The sequence below is a fragment of the Vanellus vanellus genome, assembly GCF_965231255.1.
Source record: "Vanellus vanellus genome assembly, chromosome: 4".
Classification (NCBI taxonomy): domain Eukaryota; kingdom Metazoa; phylum Chordata; class Aves; order Charadriiformes; family Charadriidae; genus Vanellus; species Vanellus vanellus.
Window position 1 is genome coordinate 11,808,793 of NC_138909.1, and position 15,723 is coordinate 11,824,515.

The window sequence follows — 15,723 nt, forward strand, 5'->3', positions numbered from 1 at the left end:
CAGTCTGAATAGTGTGAAGTCAATAAGGCATGTCCACACACTGAACAAGGACAAGAACAAAATACTGAATATTCCTAATTAAGGAAGTACCATCCCTGACTGAATGAGTCAGGGATCCCATGTAAAAAAACAACTTTGTGATGATGTAATTAAAGCCCATTATAACGCATATGCCCAAGGGAGCCAAATGAAGGTTGCATGGGCAACTTTAATTTTAATGTTTTTTAATTTGAGCGCTTGGCTTTGTGACCTTAATATTTTTTAATATAATTTTCTTGATATAATAATAACTACTTGAGTAGGAAGAGAGAAATTAAAGAGTTACGCAAGATTTTCAGATGTGACCTGAAAAGCAATGGGCCCTAGACAACAAAGAAGAGAGCCATGAAGCTGGCAGACATTTCAGAAACACTGAGAAGACAGCACTATTGCAGTGATAAGATAACCAAAGGGACAAGTGTAACATAAAGAGTGTCTCAGTCACCTGATTTTTAAGTGTTTATGACAATGGCATATGAAACATTTACTAATCTTTCTTTCCCATCCACACCACATTCAGCCAAGGCTCCTGAAGTTCCATCAGAAAGTAGAATTAAAGTCCACTCACACCCCATATTTTTTCATGAACAAGCTATTTTTCCACAAGGCTCTGAGGAGGATATTATATATCCCTGAAGAGGGGTTATAGTTCATCACCAGTTTTTGTTACCTTGCAAAAATCGTGGAGACATTGACAAAGCTTTTGCTTGTGACTCGGAGCACTCCCCAACAGTCTTAATGATGACTGGATCTCACAGAGGAGCTTTCATGAACTCATGATTAGTATCAGATCTTCTTTTCTAATGTATTGTAGATTTCTGTGTCTCACCAAAAAAAATGTGATCTCACTGCAAAAAAAGGGAGGTGGAAAGAGTGTTCAGCCCACTTTTAGTGGTTGCTATTTTTCCAGAAACATAAAAAGACAAAATAATTCATTTTTAAGAGTGTGTTATCAAGGTAACAAACTATTACTTTGTAGGAGAATAAATGAAAACCACAGTTATGCTACTCTGTTGCTTCAGATGAGGCTTTAAAAAGAAGCAGATATTTAACAGAAGAGTCTCAAAGCTATTTTGCAAATGTGTCTGGTATTTACAATACTTTCTGTACTTCTAGCACCTTCAAATGCCAACAGCATATTGTTTTTTCCACTTGTTTCAGAACTGTTCAGCATATATTAATTAAGGATCAAGCCTAATGCTGATTCCTGGCACACCACTGCTAGCTCCAGACAAACTTAGCTCCAGACAAACTCCAGATCATACAGCTTAGAAAACAAAAGGCTGTACCACATCTGTTCTGCCAGCAAAGTCAGCACATGACTGCGTGAAACATTGTGCCAAGACTAAGGCAGAGGTGCTGCACATTACATTAAGAGACGCTTATACTCCTGTACTCCTTTTTGAGGTATAAAATATACTCAGACCAACTTTTTTGCCCTTTTTCCCCGCTCCCTACTTCCCATGCTGCCCTGAGTCCCCCACCCCTCTGCTTGTCCCCCCTAGCAATTCAGAAAAGGACTAATTCTTTTGGCTATAGCACCTGATTATGCCACCTTAGAACTCAGACAAAAACAGACCGAGAATTACAGTACCATGAAAAAAATCTATTACATTAATTACTTTGACTCATCTTTTACTAATTCTCTGCGCTAATGTAAACACAGATTCTTGTACAGTAAATAGTACCCTCAGCAGCAAACCAGAAGGTTTGCTACAAATGTTAGAGAATGAAAGTCACACACCTGTTGGATCTGGCAGAGGGAGAATTCAGATTCAAAACCGGGTGAACTCAGTCTAGCCAGGCATGAAACCAACTCCAAGCAGCACCTAAAATGTAATGTTCACACCTGAATTAACTTCTGTTTACAACATGTGTCCCCCTAACAGTTCTGTACCCTAAGAACAGTACTTGTATTAGCAGACACTGCTGAAGTAGGAGGATTCTCTAAATAAACTGACAGCACACCCTGAAGAGAATATTGTAGTTGAACATCAACATCTGTCCTGGTTTTCGAAGCTGGGAAAGAAGGCTGGGGAAATATCCCGAATATTATAGAAATGATACAGAGGATGTGAAGACCCCAATGTAGTTATACACTTACATGTGTCAATGCAGACATAAATTTAGGTCTTCCAGCTTTGGACAAAATTAAAATCCAAAAGACATCCTGAATCTCCTCCAAGTAGCTAGATATTACTGAGATGTATGAATGTTCCTATTACATTTTCCTCTTCAGGAAAAGGGCAGAAGTGGCTTTCAAACCTCAACATTCTTAAGCTGTTCAGAAAGTTCTCTCATTTCTTGTGAAATACATTCATTATCACAACAGAATCCTTAGCAGCCATATCCTAAAAAAAGTATAAAATAAATAAAAAAAATCCATGTTGTTTTGAGTCCTGCCCAACCAACTCTATCCCAACCCATGTCTGAGATACATAGAAGACAATGTAGTAATTGCTAATGATACCTTAACTGCACCATGCCTATTTCATTCAGTAGATCATATTGAATGATTTTGATTTTACGCTACAGGAAAGAAAACAACAGATGACTTAAGGTACTGTTAATTAACCTCTTATCATTAATCTGATTCTCTTCATGAGCAGTGTGAACAAGGTGGAATAAAAGGCAGGGAGTTTAGAGAGATAATCCTGGTTTTGTACGTAATTCACTGAATGTCCATAAGCACTTCTCTTAACGTCTTTACAACTCAGTTTCCCCATCATTTAAAAGATACCAGAATACTTACTTACCTGCCTTTTACATCTCCAACAGGGCTTTGAAAACACAATGTTGCAACGTAAGTACTCAGTATTTTCTTTCAAATTTCTGTACTGTTTCCTATTCAGGAAAAACTATTTTTTTTTCCATAATGCTAAAAATTATGTAAGAACAGAAGCTGTACTCCATGAATAACTGAAGATTTGGGAACACCTGGTTTTATCTAAGTGAAATCACACATGAAAAGCAATTCATGTCAAAGTCACATAATACAGTTTGTGAACTAAAAATGCAGTTAAAACCATCAAGAAAGTGAGAAGAATACAGTTTTCAGGGTCTCCTAAAGCCAAAAGCACACAGTATACTGCAGACAGTTTTGAAATCTTGGGGTGATAATCAGCACGGCAATGTCAAGTGTTACAATCTTCAAATACAAACTTTGCATCTGCACATTTATTTCTTGCAGTCCGCTCTTTCTGAGGAAGACTTCTTTATAACAGTACAGTACGGAAACTTTGCAATGACTGACAATTGATTCAAATTGTCTTAATTAGGAACACTATCATGTAGATTGAAAACTGGCTAAAAGGATGTAAACAGACATAGTGCTAAAACCTGAAAAAGCAAAAAAGGCATTGCTGATTTGTGTGAGGACTGATAGCAGATTTTCTCTTATTTAACATTTAAAGTCCTGCAATAAGGAGTGAACAGCATGTTAGTGACACTTATAAGTGATACTAAGCTGCAAAGCTATGGGATCATTACTGATGATGGAAAAACTGTACAGGAGAGATCTGGTCATATTGGAAACCTGGGCAGATAACAAAATAAGAATTTCTTGCAAGACAGTGCAGCTATGGAATATTCCTCAATTCAAGAAAGAGATTTTTTAGAAATAGTAATTTATTAAATGTCAGCTATGACTCAAATAAGATAGGATCCAAATAACACTAGTTGTTTCCACTTGATTTTTCTGTCGTTTATCACTCTGACATATTCACAATGAATCCTAGGCTTACTTTAACAGAAACCAGTAGGCAAAGCAATCTTAAAAAAAGAGAAAAACAACACAAAAAATCCCTCATGTATTTTCCATTATGGTTCCAGTATTTAATCTTGTTTATAATAGTCCACTAGATCAGGCTGTTAGTTATAACTTCATAACTTCAGTTATGCCTTTATACCTTTGATTATCATCTTTTTCAAAGACGACACGTATCTAACTCTTACTTGTTACACAAACCATTCAGTTATACCTATGTCAAATTTCATCATCAAACATTACCTCAGCATGATTAGAGCATTAGATTTTAATTTTTCACTTAGTAGCCACAAATCATTCTAGGAACCAAAATATGTACTACCTTATCAAAAGCAGAATGCTTGATTTTCCATCTTCCAATAAATAAAGGTACTATAACCTTTTTAAATGTATACATTATTCAATTAAGTTATCTATAGCAAACTACGTGGATCTCTATTTCTTTTGCTGAAAAATGATTATACAGGGTCAGTAAGTATATTAACAGTCATCTCTGAAAATAACAATGGGATTCAAATTAGAAATGCAAATGAGCAAAACTAATTAGATGATGGCATGGGTACTTTCTAAGGTCTTGAGTACATAATAAAATAAGATTATTTACTTTGGGCTGACTAGCCCAAATGGAGTTGCTCAGGGCCTAGGTCAAAGTGTGTCTTTTCAACCATGTGAGAATATACAGCTTAAATAATGGTGGTGTTACTGGTACAAACTACCTTACTAAGACAGGCTAGAAGTCTCTCCTGTGTAGGGTGGCTAGCTGGAGCTGGGGCACTGGATTACAGAAAAGGACTATGAGATTCTGGAGAAGGATGTAAATGTTTTTCCCCCTGCCTTCGTCTGGTCCCTACAAAGTCTCATCTAAGCGCAGTATCTCCTTTTCAGTTCCTTTCCTGTGCTTGGACAGCAAAAAGAACTAGCCAAGAAAGCAGGAAAAGGCCTTCAGTTAAACAAGAACATAATATTTTTATTTCTAATTTCCTGTGGATTATTCACACATAAATTATGAATACATAACTAAACCACAGAGGATCAGGTACAATGTGAATGCAGTTAAGGATGAAACTGTAAGACAAAACGCTTAAAACCTGCATGTGTAATTTCAAGACTAGTCTAGTGACTCAAAACAGCATAATACAGTGTGTCACGTTGGTCTATCCCACTCAATTCCATGCTTTAATTTTGGTTTCCATTTTGAAGACCTTTTAAAAATCATTTCATTTTCAAAACAAGATGAGCTGACCAACATCAATTACATATTTTGTGTTTGCTTTTGACCAGAGTTTTGGACTTTATTGATAGAATTTTGTTTTCTCTGTGGCAAAGCAGGTAATCAATTAAAACATTTGTTTCATCTGTGCTTAACAGCAACAAAAAAAGATTGGTTTTCAGCTTAATTTTAAAAATGTCACAGAAACACATTTGAAAAACATTATCTGAAGTACTATTTTATACAGGCTGCTGAGAGATTAATATATTGTCAAGGCAATAAGCTACATGCTGTTGATTGTTTTTTTTTCAGTACCTTAAGAGAATTTCGGTGATATATGCTTTTCCAAATGCTAACATTTAAAACACTTATTGCGTTGTTTTTATCAATTTATTAAATCTCAAAAGAATCTTCTCCTATCAGATATGTTAAACCTTGATACAACAAACATCAAACAAGCAGGGAACAATTGACTTCATTTTCATGAAACTTAAATTTCACCATCTGCATAATATTTCTCTAAGATCCTTTTACATTTCATAACCATAAACTGGTAGGTTTGTTTCAAAGGTGTTTTTCTCTTTGGGGGTATTTTGGTGTTTAGCAAAAGGCCTTTTCCTTTATCTGCTTCCTTATTCAAAATTTCTCCAGTGACATAAATAAAATCCTCAAATTACTATTTCATTCACTGTCATAAAGTTACCTCATCATACACTGTTTCATCATACGTTACTTATCTCAAGATAGATAATTTGTCAGGAGAGAGTAATCAGGAACAGAATATTCCTGACACAGCACTGTTGTATGGCACCACCTGAAGAGCTACTCACATTATTATAAAAGCAGATGGACTGTAAGAAACAGGCTTCAGTTTTGTCTCCCATTCTTCAATTTATATGCAAAATACTTGCAACTTTTTATAGTTACAATACTATCTTATGGTAACGGCTAGAAATATCAGGGTTTAGAAATGCAAGGGATTGCACCTGAGTGATAGATTGGACATGCTGGACTCTTCAGAAGTGCCTTTCAGAAACAAAAGTTCTCTTTGAATTGATATCCATATGCTATATCTGACAGCATTGCCGTCCACAATAGAAGATGTCAAAATATCAATCACTAATAATACTGCTGTATTTATGCTGAGATTCAGACTTGATTTTCTACATAAAAATCAGATGTAAATAGGTGAATACATTGACTCAGCGGTGAAATAATGTTACTTACTTCATTTTTTAAATGTAAATTTAATGCCTGGATAGTATTGGTTTCAGTGACACTGTATGAATTTTTTTTTCATCTGAACTGATGTAACTACAATAAAAATGTCAACTACGGAAATATTTCCTAAAATAATTATAAAATATTTATTTGAAATTTACTTAGTGTAATATTATTATGTACAAATTTAAATCAATATATATATATGGATCTATCAAAAGAGTCCTTCAAAGAAACAAGGCTTGTTTATTACTTTTCAGTAGTTTAAAAAGAGGACATTAAAGAAAAGCTAAGTCCTCATCTTTCGAAGTATTCCAGTAGCTGATTTAAAGAACTTTTACACTGACCTGCTGAGGGTAGTTTTCAGCAAAGACTGAAAGACAGCCTAGCAGTTATCCTGTTCTAGTTCTTAAACAGGACCTTTTCTACCTTTTACAGATCCAGTAATCCAAAACCAGATAAATCTCAATATCACAAACGGGATTAAAAAGTAACGTGTACCCTTCAAGACTGTAATACGAGACTCTCACTACATAAGGAGACTATTTTGTCTTTATAACAAGATGTCTATTATACAGACCATCAGCATTTAAAAGGATTTAGGGTTTCCATATCCAAGGTGGCTGGTTAATAACGGTCCTTAGAGATGACTAAAAATACAGCAGTTTAGTCTTTGGCTAGTCTAGGAAGAGAAAGGGGCACTGTGAATTATAGGATTAAGGACTGAATATAGTTTAACTCAAAATCTTGGTTCTAAGGTTTTTTATGAGAAATTGTGTCACATTCTTTCAGGTTTTTTTCATGTAATTATTATTTTACCAAGAGGACTCTTTTGAATAACCATCAGCACTATGAATCTCCTTTTAGCCCTGCCTTCCTGAGAAAATTGATACGAACTTTGGAAAAAGAATTTCTTCAACAATTTCTGATAAACTACCAAGTAGATATCACATAAATGATGTCTTTACAACATCACATTTTACATTTACAAGAGTACTTCCTTCTCAACAATAATTTAGCCTGGTGACTGAAACCTTGACATACATGAAAATCTGCGGTAAAGACCTTATGTTAGTGCATCTACATTAAAACTCGCATATCGTTAAGCAACTAAATGGACTATTGCTAACACTTTGCATTTAATCATGAACAACGTGTTTTTCCTAAGCCTTGGTTGTTAGAATAAGGATACCTGTCTTTAAAAAGCTTTTAGTATTCACAATTCAGCAGAAATATCTAAAAATATGGCACAAAATGAATCTTATGTATTTCTTATACACCATTATAAAGCAACTTAATAATATAAGGTGTCTAGAATCATGATTAATTTTTAATATTTGGTTTCAACAATACTGTGTATGGATCATCTACTATTACCAAAACCACAACAAATAAACCCGCACAAAAAGTGAAAGGATACGTTTGCTGGAGGAGGCAGAGTGTGATGGCTCTAAACTGGGGCCATAAAGGTTCATTTGAATGCTTTGTCTGGAAATTCATGGCATACCCTTGGTAAAGAGCCCTTTACCAAGACATGGTCAAAAAAAAAAATCACTTGTAAAGCATCTACTACTTCTATCTATTGATATAACCTCCTACCTTCTCTTAAAAGATCATGTAGTAGGTTTACCTTGATTTCTTCTTGATAGCTCTTATTCATAAGCCTGTTTTTTTTTTTTCCTAGGTGCTGGCAAGGAGTTTAATTATTCTCATAAATTAAGTTATATTGACAGCACTATAATTTTGTTACTGTTCCTTTTTAAAGTTTCCTTTAAAGCAATGAGATTCTTTTTCCAGTTTTCTGGAACCTTTCCTGTTATCTCTGAGTGATAAAGCGTCAGCCTCTGAGACTGTTTCAATCATACTTTGGAGACCTTTGAATCAATTTTATCTGATTTAGCCCGTTCAAAACACAATTTGTTCAAGTATCCAAATCCATCTTTCTTTAGTCTGATACAAAATATTTGTTGTTGATAATACTTTTGCTACTCGTATTGAGAATATCCAACTGCATAAATTGGAGACGGAATGAGAAAATATTTATTTCTTTTGTTGGCATCATCTTTCAAAGAGCTTTCCTGGACCACTGAGCAGCAGACCAACACTTTCCTTAGTTTGCCTTTTACTGCTAATGCACTCATAGAATTATTTATAATCTTTTATGTCCGGTAGTTGTATTTAATTTTGTGCTTTGACCTTTCTCTGACTTTGTCCATACATGCCCTTAAAACTGAAAGAATTCCAGTATCAAGAAGAGTTTTATTATTTCTATGCGGTCTGCTTGCATTTAAGTGGTAGTATGAGGAATAGCAGTAAATGAGGTGGGACAGGAAACAGGTAAACTGGCTCTATCACAAAATTCTCTAACTCTCTGAAACAAGATGTATCTGAGCTGCTTACTGCAAATGGTCGTTGGCCCATGCTAAATCCTAACCTCTGCATGGCCATGATTTGTGACGATGGCCACTGGCCCAGGCTGTAACTGCAGCAGGAAAAGCAACTTAACAGATCTGGGTTTATGTAGATCACCATACGCAAGTGTTCTGGACTGTGGGCCCTCTGTTTATTAGTATAGAAATAAGTAGTTATTTTCCTATAAGGATGTTTATTATTACAGTATTTAGGTGAAGAAAATCAGAACTGAAATCACAGAATCCTTTTTTTTTTTTTTAAAAAAGTTATCAGGCATTACACCTTGCAAGAAGAAAAAAGGACCACTCTCTGAAGGACTCTGACTGTATATTGTATTAGCAAATCTGCACTAGTAGATTATGGGATTTCTGAGAATCGTTCTTCAAAACCAAGGCTGAATGGCACAAAACAACTCATTATTTCCACATTCAGTTTACAAAATCACTTATTCTACAAACTGAGAACAGAGCAGGCTATTTGCCTCTTGTGTCATAAATCAAACTCTGCATCATGAAGGACCTCTTAAGGAGAAGAAAAAAAATTACACATTTAACTTCACACAATTGCTAAGTACCAAGAAATTTTTATTGTAAGACCCTTCTGGTTTGCTTCCCTGACCTTTTCTGGAATAAACACTACCGCTAAAAAAAAAAATGAATTAACAGAAACAAAAACCATAAGGATGCAAGCTCTTACATGCGTAGTATAGCAACCCCATAATTGTCACTAGACTTCCACCAGAACTGTTTAAGAGCAGAATGGGTTCTATATAATGCAGTTTACAAAAAGTCTGGCTTTCATCATTACATAACTCATAGACAAATGGAAACTAGCCCTGAACTTCAGTTTAGGGGAAAACAAACTAACAAAAAAAAACAGGGGAAAAAAAAACAATGAAAAATCAAAACCTTAAAAGCTACTTTAAAAGTTACATTGAAGGAAACAGGTAAACATATGTCAGACTCCACAGTGCCCGTTCTATTTGGCTTACAGTCTTAACTATCGCTTAATAGACTATTGTAGCCCTTCTAGTTTAGAATTTCAGTTGTAAGGGACCTACAACAATCACGTAGTCCAACTGCCAACCACTGAACCCATTAATGTTTTGTTAGGTACTCCAAAAATTCACTAGTTGCCCAAGTTTCAGCAAGGCAAACCTACATGATGCACATGTTTCTGCCACTGGTCATACGGATAATACAGCTTTGAAAACCAAGTTACCTTCAACTACGGTATGAACCGTTAAACGTGCAGAGAATATATTTGATGTCTTCCATCCCAGTCTTCTCCTACAGTCTCCCCTCTCCTCTGGTTGGTTTATTGCCAAGGGGAAAAGAAAGAAAAAAAATTCCCTGCGTTAGGCCAAAAGAATCTCACAGTGATGCTTTCCAAAGAGGGATAAGCACCTCTGCATGCTCAAGAATGAATCTTGTCTTTTGAGCGTGTTTTGCTGTCTCCTCCTCACGACTACTTGCAAAGGCTCTCCAGAGAGCTGCTTGACTTCTGTGAACTCCACTGAAGTTTCCTGTGTAGTGGATAGGGAGTATGGGCACCAAACATAAATTTTAGAAAACAGTTGGGCACCTAAAATTAAATTTTGTAATGCAGAGTGTTTCATTGTCATTGTCCTTTGTATGAACCTAGTCCATAGCACCTAAATACTTGATTTGCATAGATACAGGTTTATAAATGGAAAAAAGTGCATGCACAAATTGAGGCAAGCTTGAAATTGACTGAAAATTGCTCTGTATCAGTAGAAGTTAGACTCAGACAAAGAAAGTGGCTGTAAGAAAGAAAACAGAATGAAAGCATATGCTCCAAGTGCATCGAGAAAGGCAGACATAAAGATGCTAAAGGAAGAGAACTTAGTTAAAAAGAAAAAGCAATAGAAAAAAAAAAAAACACAATTGAGGGGGAAGAAAAAGTTTTAATAAGTTAGGCAAACGAGATTGAAAATGGCGTTAATTATGCCTAGCATCATAAACGCAATTAAAAAAAGCAGAAACAGTGGATGCAATATAGTTGTTTTAAGTTGTTAGTGTAGCAGAAACTGCAGCACATCCCATCACTGAGGAACAATTACCAGCTGTTGCCATCAGGGAAATCATCCTTTCTTCACTATTCTACTGTACAAAACCTATGTCCAAAACAACCAGCTGTGATTAAGAAGCTGAATGGAACTCAGTATGCGTAAGTTCCATTTTTTGATTCTTTCTCACTGTTCTGCAATCAGAACCCTATCCCTTCTTATCCTTTCTCCGATAACTTTCCCAACTATTTCATCCCTAAACTCCTGTTTCACCTTACTACCAGGATTACATTTTATTCTGTGTAAAATTTTTTGGACTGATTTCTAAGAATTATACATAGGGGAAATTAAGCAAAACAGATCGTTATCTTTTGGAAATTGTTCTGGTTTATGTCAAGCAAAAATATATTTCCACTGAATGCAAAGAAGAGAAATGGAGAGGGCAGACTGTGGCAGAGGATAATCTACATTGTGGAGCTGACTTGGACCTTGACAAGAGTAAAAACTGTATTTTCTCCTACTTCTAATAAATGAAAGTCCTTTGGAGGACTATGATCTATGACAGTATTTTAACCATTACTCAGCAAGATATAGAAAAGCCTAACAACAAAGGGCAGGATGTCACTGATATAATCAGCACCATTAATGCCATGACGATTTGACACTAAATGCAATTAGGAGGGGACATTTTTATGCTGCTGCTTTTTTGTTGTTATTGTTAGTTTAATAATCTCATCTTTGATGGGCATGTTTACTCATACAGACTTTGTGTCTCTGCGCTACTGAATGAGAATCTGACATTCAGACACAGATCCAGCCTCCTGCATTTTGATCTAATGGAGACAAACCTAATACAGTTAAACAGGAGGCTGCCAGCAGCCCTTTCAGATCAATTTATAATCTCATATGGCATTATCTTAAAGAAGATACATTTGTATTCTTTCCTTAAATCTGCCTTCTAAGACTAGCAGTTTATTTTTTATATCTAGACATACATATACTGGCTCAGCAGACAATGACTGCAAAAAAGTTTTTTTACATAGGCAGGGAGTGCTTTTGAAGATTTATTTAAATAATTAGGAAAGATTGTCACAGCTAGGCACAAATATGAAAAAAAATTTCAATAAAAACATTCCCCCAAAAAATCACTCACTAAAGTAAGCATGCAAAGACTACTGTTGAACACAGACATGCATACTTTTTTAATGTAAGTTAAACTTTAGGCAGGAATTACACCTGCTGCTTGTTTACATTTTATTAATACTAAAGGTTAAGGACTTTTATCTGTACTAATGCATATAACAAGTAAAAGCCACACCAAGCAGCTGTGAAAGAAAAAAGGAATACAAATAAATACATACAGGAAAAAAGTGAAACACACAGGAAATTATGGACAGAAAAGTTCTTAGAAATAAAGAATAAGCCTGGGAGACAGAAGAAGTAGGTTGACTATCCAGGGACCTTTAAGTTACAACAAAACTCACCGGGAGATTAAACTCTGAATCTCAGACTACGAAGAGTCAGTCTGCTCCTAAAAAGCAATTTAGAGTATTCTGATTGCTCTGAGAGGAATTAGTCAGGCAGCCAGGGATTTTCAGAGCATAGCTGTGGGCTTGGGCAATGATGTAAAGCTGGCTATATTGCCTCTGCAGCCCCTGCACACTCCCTTCTGCCAAAGAATTTCTCAACCAGTTACAGACTATTCACCTGAAAAGCCTGCAATCCATTCCCATTTCTATCATAGATTTCCTCTATGACTGTGGACTGCTTGGTCTACAGGGTATGTGTAAATGGCAGAAAATGGGAGCATTTCACAGCTGTCAGGTTCAGAAGCATCCTGGGAGGCAGGGTGGGACAGTATCGACCCGTTGTCCCCTTGTCCTTATCATTCAGCATGACTCTTCAGAAGGAAACCAAGCACGGAAGCCTGAAGATATCCAGGGTCACTATGACAGCGGGGAAACCTGGGTGTGCTGGCTCTGCAGTCTTTCATCACACCCTCAAGGCCACAGTTCAGTGCACATTTTTTGGGGCAGTTCCCAGCCCTTTGCTGATCTAAGCCACTTCCTCTTCATAGTGCAGCACATCTTCATTGTGCTGACACAATGACAATGTGGATGGGACTGTGGAACCAGACCGACTGAAAAATGACCATTTTCTCTTAACTGTCTTAAAATTAAAGCATGGCCACGATAAGCCACACAAAACAACGTGCCAGCTCAGCCAGGCTTGGAAAAGGGTGTTTACAGGCCTGGCCTGGAAAAAGAGACAAGCCTAAGACACCTTAAGCTATCTGAAGATTTTGTTTTCTGCCAGAAAAAGCCCGAGTGCCTCTCCAGAGCCTATTTTTCTCAGACATAGCACTGTTTCAGTTTTTACCCTATGGACAAAATGTCACATTAATATGTAGGAAACAATGCAGAGACACTGATATTAATCTGCCACAAAATGTGGGGTTTTTTGACAGGTTGCAATTTCTTTTTTATCACCGGATGTCTAATAGAATAGAATAGAACAGAACAGAATAGAACAGAAGGATTTTAGTTGGAAGGGACCTACAATGATCATCTACTGCCTGACCAATTCAGGGCTGACCGAAAGTTAAAGGCTACTGTTAAGGGCATTATCCAAATATTGCGTTGGATATTTACACAGTTCCAACAACATGCCTCCATCAATGTTTGAAATGCAAATATGAAACAAACAATGGACAAAATGTTAAGTTTTTCAGGACAATGAACAGGACTACAGACACCTCAGGTGCTAAATACACCCATCTATATTTATTTCAGCTGCACTAAGATACCAGTAACATCCACACTGATGGGCTTGCAAATATGACGCTGGATCTACAAAAGAATTGTGCCCTCTTGTCCCGTTACTGTCTAAAATGGACTTACTGTGTTACGTACACTAGAGGTAGGCACCTACATTTTGACACCTGCATTGCTTCACCCATATCCTGATTCCATCTAGCACTATGGTGCTCAATTAGGCTAGAAAGATGTAATTGCTCACCTCTAAATCACTCCTGGTAATATGTTATATTGAGAGAGTAATTTTGGTTTTCCCCTTTGTTTACCATTACATTTTCTCTTTCAGCTACTCCAAAAGCAGTTATATGAGAAAATGTCGTGGTTTAGGCCAAAATCCTCTACTGGGGACCTGAGGGACCCCAGATGGGACCGACAGATACTCCCCTCTACCCCTCTTCAAAGAGAGAGGCAGAGGAGGAAAAAGACTTATGAGTTTAGAAAGAACTAAACTACTTTAATGAAATATTAATAATAAAATAAAAAGAAATAATGAAAAAATATATACAAAACCATATCAAGCTCCCGAGATGACAATCACGTCACTGGCTGGCACTGGGGCAGTCCCAGGCTGGACTCAGTAACGGACGGGAACTGGATTCTGGATCTGCATTCAGGATTGGGTTCACAGGCAGACGAACAGAGTCCTCCTCAGACATCGGCCATTGAAGGAAGAGAGAAACAATATCACAGCAAGAGTTTTCTCTTTATGCTGCAGGTTTTCTAAAAAAACTTTATAAACTGCAACATAATATAAAACTAACATTTTAATGTAAATGCATAAAACTCGATATTTTCTGAGCTGGCTAGCAATAACATTTTACATATTCCTAAAGAAAGTCAGAGCTGGACTTTCAATCTGCTTATGACTGAAATCAACAAAGTACTGTTTGTTTTCAAAGGAAAACAAACATCTGTGCAAAGTCTCTCATGCTTGTTTCAGCTGTTCTGATTATTTTGCAAGACCACACAATGAGTTTTTTCCTTTTTTCCCCTCTACCTCCATCCTTTTTTAGCGGTGTTTAAGTAATAATTATGTTTTACAAGAGGGGAAAAAAAATTTAAGACCTGATCACACAATTATATTCACAGAGGCAAAGTCCCTTTGTAGCTGATTGTTTGTCTGCATAGAGGTTGAGCTTTCCAATGAGCTTTGAGCTGCAGGATCTGTGTTTACTTGACAAGTTATGCAATTTCACATCATGACATACAGACCCATGGCTTGGCAGATATTAGGAAGGAAATAGATATGCCAAGTATTCTCCAGGAAAAAGGAAATAAAATTGCTTTCTTTCAGAGCACATCTGTTTGTCCTGTATTGTATTCAGAAGAAAATGATTTCTAAAATATTTTACTTTAGATGAAGCATTAGCTTTATTCCATAGTATTAAATGTATCCATTTTACTGCATTTCCTGTAACGAAAATTTTGGAGCTCCAAATGTTACTGCTAGATTTCACAATTTGAACTGTAATTTTTTTCCTAAAACTCTTTAAAAACAAAAGGAGGGGGGATAATAATCTTAGTAGGAGTATCACCAAACTGTATTTAAATGGATAGGTCTCTGGAACTGGAAAAACTCAGTTTACAGATACAGGGGCATGCACCTATATGTAAATCATTAACTTCAACGAAACTTTCCATTTGAAAATATAATTGGGCAATGAAGGACTGCATTGTGTAGGATAGGGCTGGTCAGGGACTTTCTTTGTCCTAGAGACCTAAAACGAGATCTAATAATCCCACTGTTTGAATAGTAAACAGTTATTTTAAATTTCTACCTGCTTTTCTCCAATCTACCATCCAGTTCTAAGCAGTTAATTACCCCTTATCTTGACTATCCTAATACAAGTGAGAATGAATTTATGCTTTCGCTGGAGCGTGCATTTAAAAGGAATTTGTCAATTTGTTTTGTAAAGAAGAGTTTCCCATTTTACTCACTTTTTTAAAAGCAAGCCGTTATCTTCATTTTAACTTGTTGCACACTTTTGGTTATACTGTCATTCATTAGAGCCTTTTTGAAACAGCTAACATTTTTCACGTGTTAAATAGTTCTAAAAGTTTAACCTTTAAACTCGTAACTGGACCTAGAAGTAAATTTCCTGGTAAACTCGGTATTTTTTCCATTAGAAAAAAATATTTGGCTAATGAGAAAAAGTTAACTTGAAATATCTTACCTTTGCCACTGTCTAACAGCACCCCATTAGTAGGTACTGTGGATTGGCTGATACAT

The 15,723-nt window shown here is 36.2% G+C and overlaps 1 long non-coding RNA gene across 1 annotated transcript; it reads right to left on the reverse strand.

Annotated features, from left to right (window-relative positions):
- Positions 1–713: 713 nt before the first annotated feature.
- LOC309671344 lies at positions 714–15,715 on the reverse strand. Its single transcript, XR_014269129.1, has 3 exons — positions 15,668–15,715; positions 1,784–1,868; positions 714–887 (listed from the first exon to the last, which is right to left on the reverse strand). It is a non-coding gene; the product is annotated as an uncharacterized lncRNA (long non-coding RNA).
- Positions 15,716–15,723: the final 8 nt, after the last annotated feature.